Below are 7,616 nucleotides of genomic sequence, written 5' to 3'. Positions count from 1 at the left end.
CGGTGGGGGCCGGACCGCGCCCGGAGGGACCGCGCCCGACGGACCTCGCGGCGAGGGAGGACCGCGCGCGTTAGCTCATCGCGTTCGGAGGTCCCCGCGCCTGGCGGCCATTGACCCCGCGGCGACCACCACAATTCTTCCATGCGTCAGCACCCTGAGACGTCATTTTCTTCCCTGTCACCCTCCCCCTTCCGTGACGTCATACCCCTCGACGTCATATCCTTCTAGTGATTTATGTTGGTAAACCTGATTCAAAATTAAGTGCTTACAAAAAAAAGCTCAATGATTTATGTTGGTAAACCTGGTTCAAAAAATCAAAATTCAAAAAAGCTCAAACTCAAAAAAATAAAATTCAAAAAACTCAAACTCAAAAAATCAAATTCAAAAAGCTCAAACTCAAAAAAAATCAAATTCAAAAAGCTCAACTAAAAAAAAATGGGCCAATCACAGTCGTCAATTTCTTAAAAAAAAAACTCAAAAAAATCAAATTCAAAAAAGCTCAAACTCAAATTTGGCCTAGAACCGGCCTATATACTCTACTCGTATATCAATGCATGTACAATAATAGTCACAATAATGGAAGTCAAAAAACAATTGGCAGTCAATGGAAAATGAATAAAATATGATATGTCAAAAAAATAAAAAACTGTGTCGCAATACATTGTGTAATACATCAAACTCTCTCTACAGATCAACACATACTGAAAACCGAGTGGCAATAACTGATATTAGAAGATCAAACCTTGTTTACAATTGGTATATATGCTTTATGAAGGCCTTCCCTGTCAGTTTGTAAGTTAAGACTAAGTTTCTGTTTTTTAATATTTAACATTTCTGAGACCAAGGCCGGTATTCATAGTCAGTTCTTATATTCAAGACCGTCTTGAGTTCAGTCTTGAAGAGTTATGAACCAATCAGAGGGCCGCTTTAGCATCTTAAGACATTACTTAAGACAGTCTTCAAACAAGAACTGACTATGAATACCGGCCCAAGCGTTGTTTGTAACAAGGTTCTTCATCAAGAATTTTTACATCGTCCTACTGAAAATCATGATTATGTTCCAATCTATGTTCAGTTATTACCGATCTCGTAGATGTATTATGATTTATACAACTACGATGTTCATTTATTCTTGTTTTCAGAAGTCTACCTGTCTGCCTTACATAAGAAGCCTCGCAATAATTACATTGAATTTTATAGACTACGTACGTTATACTTGGATGTGTGGAGACATGAGTCTTTCTGTACCTTAATATATTTGTTCATTTTGTTCGGACTACGGAAAGAAACTCGTCTACGGTTCGTCTTACGGTTGCAAGGACAGGTAAAATTACAACGAAAAGGTTTAAGAATGTCGTGTGAAACCATACGACATTATCTCCATGCGTATAATATAAGATGTCGTAGTACAATCCAAAAACCGTTTTTATCGCGCAACGCAACTAGCTTGGGCTCATGAAAATAAAGACCGCAACTGGAGTAATGTGATTTTTACAGACGAATCTTCTTTTTGGGCACATTGTGCAGTGAAACGATCCTGGTCAGTAGACCAATAGACTAGTCCAACGAACTGTTAAACACGCGGTAAAGGTGTATGTTTGGGGCTGCTTTTCAGAGCAAGGATTTGGTCGACTTTATCTCTTTACTGACAACCTGAATGCTGAGAAAATGTTAAAAATATATCAAAAAGCTTTGATTCCACCTGCTCTACGTTGGTTTATCAGTAAAGATAAAGATTAGTTACTCCAGGAGGATGACTCCAAACATCGAAGGCTCTGCACGTTCTGGAAAGAGGGAAATGACATGGGGACACTCCATTGGCCTTCACAATCACCCGATGCGAATCCCATTGAAAATGTGTGGTCACTCATCAAGAGGAAGCTTCGTAGAAGACCGACATCAACTTCGAATCGCTTAAAAAACGGAATTCGACGAATCTGGAGCCATCTTTGCCACATAAACATGCGGTTTCTTTAGTGGAAAGTATGCCTCGGAGTTGCCAGTCTATTATAAACGCAGCTGGTGACTGGACTCCTTATTAAAATTGCATTTTGGCCATAATCCTACTGAATGCAATCAATATAAATTTAAGGTTAATAAGCCATGTTTCTTTGAATAGGCCTGCCACGCTCTTACTAGACAGATTGTATATGTTATTAGAATTAAGTAAATAATAAGGATAGTACCATGTAGGTTTTTAAAGAAATAGTAATAGAAATGGTAATAGAATTTAACATGGCGCCGACCGTTGACATCAAATCTTTTATACAAATAATGTCATTTTTAGGTAAATAATAAGGATAGTATAGATTTTAACTTGGCGCCAACTATTTTGATGTCAAATCTTTTATACAAAATGTTCTTGTTTATACCATAGTGGAATTAAACAGATATCTATTAGGGCGATATTCATAGTCTATTTTTATTTTATAACCGTCTTAAACAGCATTGAGGTAACTATCAGATAAAGTAACTTACGAAGTAAACGCAATGAGAAAATTAAGATTACTCCAAATACTTGGTTTTAGTACACATTGCATTTTAACATTTATTTATCTGATAATTATCTCGATTGTAATCTCATAAGATGTGATCTGGCTGTATTGCCTCCGTATACTTTAGGAGGAAGACAGGAGTCATTAACCCATTAAGGCCCAGAAACCTGAAATTCTTAGCTCATATTCGAGCCCGAGTACCAAATCGAAAATTGGTAAAGATCATAACGAAACCAACTGATCTTACTATTTTCGGGTGTGCTCTTTCGATTCCCGTGGTCAAAATTTCGTTTCCATGCCTTAGGAAAGCAATATGGCGGATTTAATTTAAAAAAGTACTGAAAAATTGGAAACATTTTTTTTCATCAATTTTTTCCAAGCCCATAAACGGATGTCGATCCTTTCCAAACTATGAACAAAGGTGAATAAAATAGTTGTAGTTTATGGGAAAAATTGTTGTTTTTAGCTCCGTTTCGTTTACTCTCTTAAAAATGGCGGAAACCAGTGAAAATCTCGAAAAATATTATTTTTCTGAATAATTCTAATACAAATCGACGTTGAATGAGTTTGTTTCCTCCAATGTATAAAACTTTGACGGATTAAACATCCCCGGTCATTTTTTAGTATATTTCACGGTCTCAATAATGGCGAATTCAATATGGCGGTCGGGGAACAGTGAAAATGACGAGTTTTCTAATAATTATCATCAATAAAAGTTTCAAAATACTTATTTTATCCCGTTTTTCTATGTTTCATACTAAATTGAATCGAAATCCAGTTACGAATTTTCGAAATTCTAAATGGCGGATCCAATATGGCGGAAATATCTTTCACATGTGTTTGAATTTTTGCATAAAATTTATTACTCGGGGGTTTTTGGGGTCGCTGAAAACAAATGTAATGTCACATTTTCCAAATTCCTAATGGCGGATCCAACATGGCGGAAATTTGTCTAAAAATGAGTCAGATTGGTTTGAAACTTGTCATTCGAGGCTTTTTAGGGTCGCTGAATACGATTTTGGCATCAGTTTTGCACAATTTAGAAGAGTCCTACGATAATCTCAAACATTTGTCTGATCTGTCGGAAAGTTTACAAAATTAAATTCATCTCTTAGCCATTATATAATGTTGCCCAACATTTACCAGCGTGGAGGTGGATGAAATCAAATGTCTTATTTATTTTTTTTTTGTATTTTTTGTATTTTTTATTCTTTTTTTGTATTTTTGTATTTTTTATTCTTTTTTTGTATGTTTGTATTTTTTATTCTTTTTTTGTATTTTTGTATTTTTTGTTGTTTTTTTTCTTTCTATGTCATTTTATAGTTTTTATTTTCGTAATTTTTATTTTTTTCCCTCTAAACATCAGTTATGATGGCCATGTGTTACTTCCGTTGTTATTACCGTTGTGATTTGCAATGAAACAAGATTTGCAAAGGTATTGTTTGCATATTTTGCAAAATTTTTGCGTTCTGATCGGACAAAATTTTGTGGAACATTTTTTTACTGTCGAATGATGTTCTACTGCATGGGCTGACATTCCTTTATTTGTAGTGAGATAGCGTTTGGCAATACTCATTGCAAACTCTTTTGATCCAACTTTGTTGCTTTTACTGTCATTGGCAGCATTCGCAATTACCACTGAATTCACAATAGCAGATTGAATCAATCTCACAAAAACAATCCACGTCCACTTCTTTACTGTAATACACGGTAAAACATTGTTACAGTGACCATCATGAACATGGAGTAGATGTTAAATCAAGTAGATGTATAATGATTTTTGCAGTGATGATGGTTTTGGAAATATTACACGTATGTATTCTTATGTAAAAAAATGTGCTCTACAACTTTTGTTTGAACATTTTTTTACGAAAATGTAACATAACAAAGTTATATTGTAATATAGCACACAAAACTCGCAAAATTTTTAGAAAAAAATTTATTTCGGCGAAATTTTGCATCTCAGACTTCATATTACGGAAGTATAAAAATATCACCTTAAAGAGCACAATTTTCTGAATAAAATTCACTACTGACTTGTTCATTTTCATTGTATTATCGATATGAAAAAAAATGAAACGTAAATCAATCGCGCCGCGCCTTTCAGGCGCCATTTTGTTATGTTCCGCAAAGCGAATTTTAGCGAACTTTCGTTTATGTTATTCAAATATGATATACTTTCGATATTTAATAGTCTCGTTGAGTTATCTTAACCTTGCCAGTTACTTCCTTTTTAGAAGGCTTTTGACGGATGAGTTGCAGGTTTATCGGGCTCGAATATGAGCTAAGAATTTCAGGTTTCTGAGCCTTAATGGGTTAAGAAAGTTGAAAAAGGCTAAATGTATGCACACGCATGCTGATTAACGAAATTATAATTTAGATAAAATAATACAATACTTTAAGTGAAACAATGATGTGATTTAATGTAACAATATTATGATTTTATTAAAATAATACAATATTTTAAGTGAATTAATAAAATATTTGAATAAAACAATAAAATTGTTTCTGTTGACAAAAAATATTCATTCTTTTCAAATAAATATTTAGTTTTAGGTAACGATATGTATTAGTTAAAAAGCCAAACATTTATGTCTGTTAATTGAAACATCGGTTCGATTGGATTATACTAATGCATAAATTTCTTTGGATTCAATAAATTTTTTTTAATTTAAAGAAATTTTTTTCTCTGTGTGGGAATGTCAGCAAACATGCGAAAATTCTTCGGAGAAGCGGTGGCACGTGTCGCGAATTTTCCCGTGGAAAATTGCTGCTCCGCGAAATCGGGAGGAGGTAGAAAAAGCACAAAGTAGAGAGGAAAACCGTAGAGGACACTGCCGAGAGAAGAAATGAAAATCTTCCCAGGGGGGCATCGAACGTTCGCAAGACACGCTTCACACGGGCTGGTACCACCCAGGGAGATTCCCGTCCAAAACACGAAGGCGCAGCAAGGGTTTCTCGTCGATGAATTACCTCGTTTACGTGCAAAGCACTATGATTTAAGGCACATGGAGGACAATCAAATATATCTATCCCCGTTGCATATACAGAAATCGCGACCTAAATTAAGCGAGGGTTACTTGAATTGTATGAGAATAATAATTCACAACATTTGTCAATTCGTTTCGTTAGTATCACCAATTTGTCTTGTAGATAATAAATTTTTGTCTAGAATAGAAAACAATTATTGGTTCTGATATTTATCCTATCGACTTCATGTGATCTCTTTCATGTGATTTATACGAATTATTCCCAGTTGTAACAGTAATTTCAAAGTTTGTAGTATTATTTTATAAATTTGATTTCACAAATAGAAAATTTGCTGTATAAAAAATTTAGAAATACTTATATATAATGTTTTACAACTATACAGTACATTTGTAATTACAAATTTATGAATATATTATTCAACACAATATATGTATAATATTTCAAATTTATTTTCGATATAATAGTATTGTACCTTTGTGTATAAAATCTCTCTATGAATAAAATAAATTAATTTATTAAGTTAAAAACGTGAATCTCGTACAACATTATCAGATTTATTAATTTTCATCTAGAATACCTTTTTAAATTTCATCTTCTAAATTTCTTATGATAGCAATCTATGATTAAAATTGGTTGAAAATATAATTTTATTTGTCTGTACTTATATTTCGTCACATTCAATTATACTAAAATTCATCCTTAAACGTTACCCATTAATGAAAAGTCAACTAAAAATTTATCAGGGATATCTCAGATTGAAAGGAAACATGATAGCACTGGGTCACACTATCCAATGTTGTTTTCACAACGATGAAGACTGTAATCGGGTTGATCACATTAAACAAGACTATTCGATTACGTGGAAAATTTATAAACTTTTACTCCCCCTCGTCTAGCACATATCACACTGGCGCTTTGAAAATTATCGTTGGTTTATCTCAACCACAAGGGTGAGCAGGGCGAAACAGGTGTGCTCACAAGGGCGCAGAGCAAATATGGATAACCCAAATAAGCCGAAATGACATTTCGCGTACGAGACACTGGCGCGACATTAATTTATCAGCGTTAGCGGCACACAGCGTGCGCAAAGCTTGTTTGATATTTCTTCCGATGTGGCAAGAATAATAATCCGCGGGAGGGTTGATGCGTGCATTCGCGTTTCTCCTCCGTAAACATTGTGCGCGTAGTCTTGCAACCACAGAGTAGAGCGGAGTGCGCACATTGCGTTTCTATAAATCGCGTTTCCATCTCTACGAGGACACTCATAAACTTAAAGCGCGCAGGCTTTCGTAAAATGTACTTTACTCGAAATACACCCTAGTCAGATTGAGACGCGATTTACGTACGCGCGAAGAGATGTTAGAATTTAAGCTTTACAGACTCGACATAGAAAAGACTGTAAATGCTATGTAGGTATCCGCAAAGAAAGTAATTTCTTTACTAAAAGAGGGAGGATTTTATGCTTCTAAGATCAATAAACATATAAAAAGTTAATAACTTTCGCTCGCTTTTTGCAATGTAAATTAAAATTAATGAACAGTTTATATAGAGCTAAATGAATTTAATGTTGTTCTTAAATTTTATGATATAAATGAGAACATAAAACTAACTAAAATGTTGTACATTTCGGAAATCACAAGACCATCTTCAGTGATTCTTACAGATATTCGTATCGTTGGATTGATGATATTTTTTTTAAGATATGTGATGATGCTGTTGTACCTCTCGGTGCAACAAGATATTATTTTGGGATATGGTCCGCTTAAACGGTTGGAACCCACGAGGAAAGGCGAGGATAGAGAACGAAGGCCGTCGAACAAACACTCACTTCACCATTTTTATTAAAAATGAACCCTTTTATTTAATTATATGAATATAATTGGTTACAATTTATTTAATATTCGCGCTCGTGACTATGTTTGGACCGACAGGGGGACAAACGTTATCGCAAATGTTTCGCGGCTCAGGTTACTTACGACGCGCGTAACGTATCGTTACGTTTCAATGTAAATACGAGACTCTGTCGTCGGTCATTAGACCGCCGAATGTATAGGCGTCACGGAGTCATCGAACCAGCAGCATGCGTGCCGTGTGCACACACTGGGGTGCGTTCAGAATGAACGCCCGGAC

Source organism: Cyphomyrmex costatus, unplaced genomic scaffold (genome assembly GCF_001594065.2).
Source record: "Cyphomyrmex costatus isolate MS0001 unplaced genomic scaffold, Ccosl1.0 scaffold289, whole genome shotgun sequence".
Classification (NCBI taxonomy): Eukaryota; Metazoa; Arthropoda; class Insecta; order Hymenoptera; family Formicidae; genus Cyphomyrmex; species Cyphomyrmex costatus.
The sequence above is the reverse complement of the archived record's forward strand: the minus strand, read 5'-3'. Positions refer to the sequence as shown.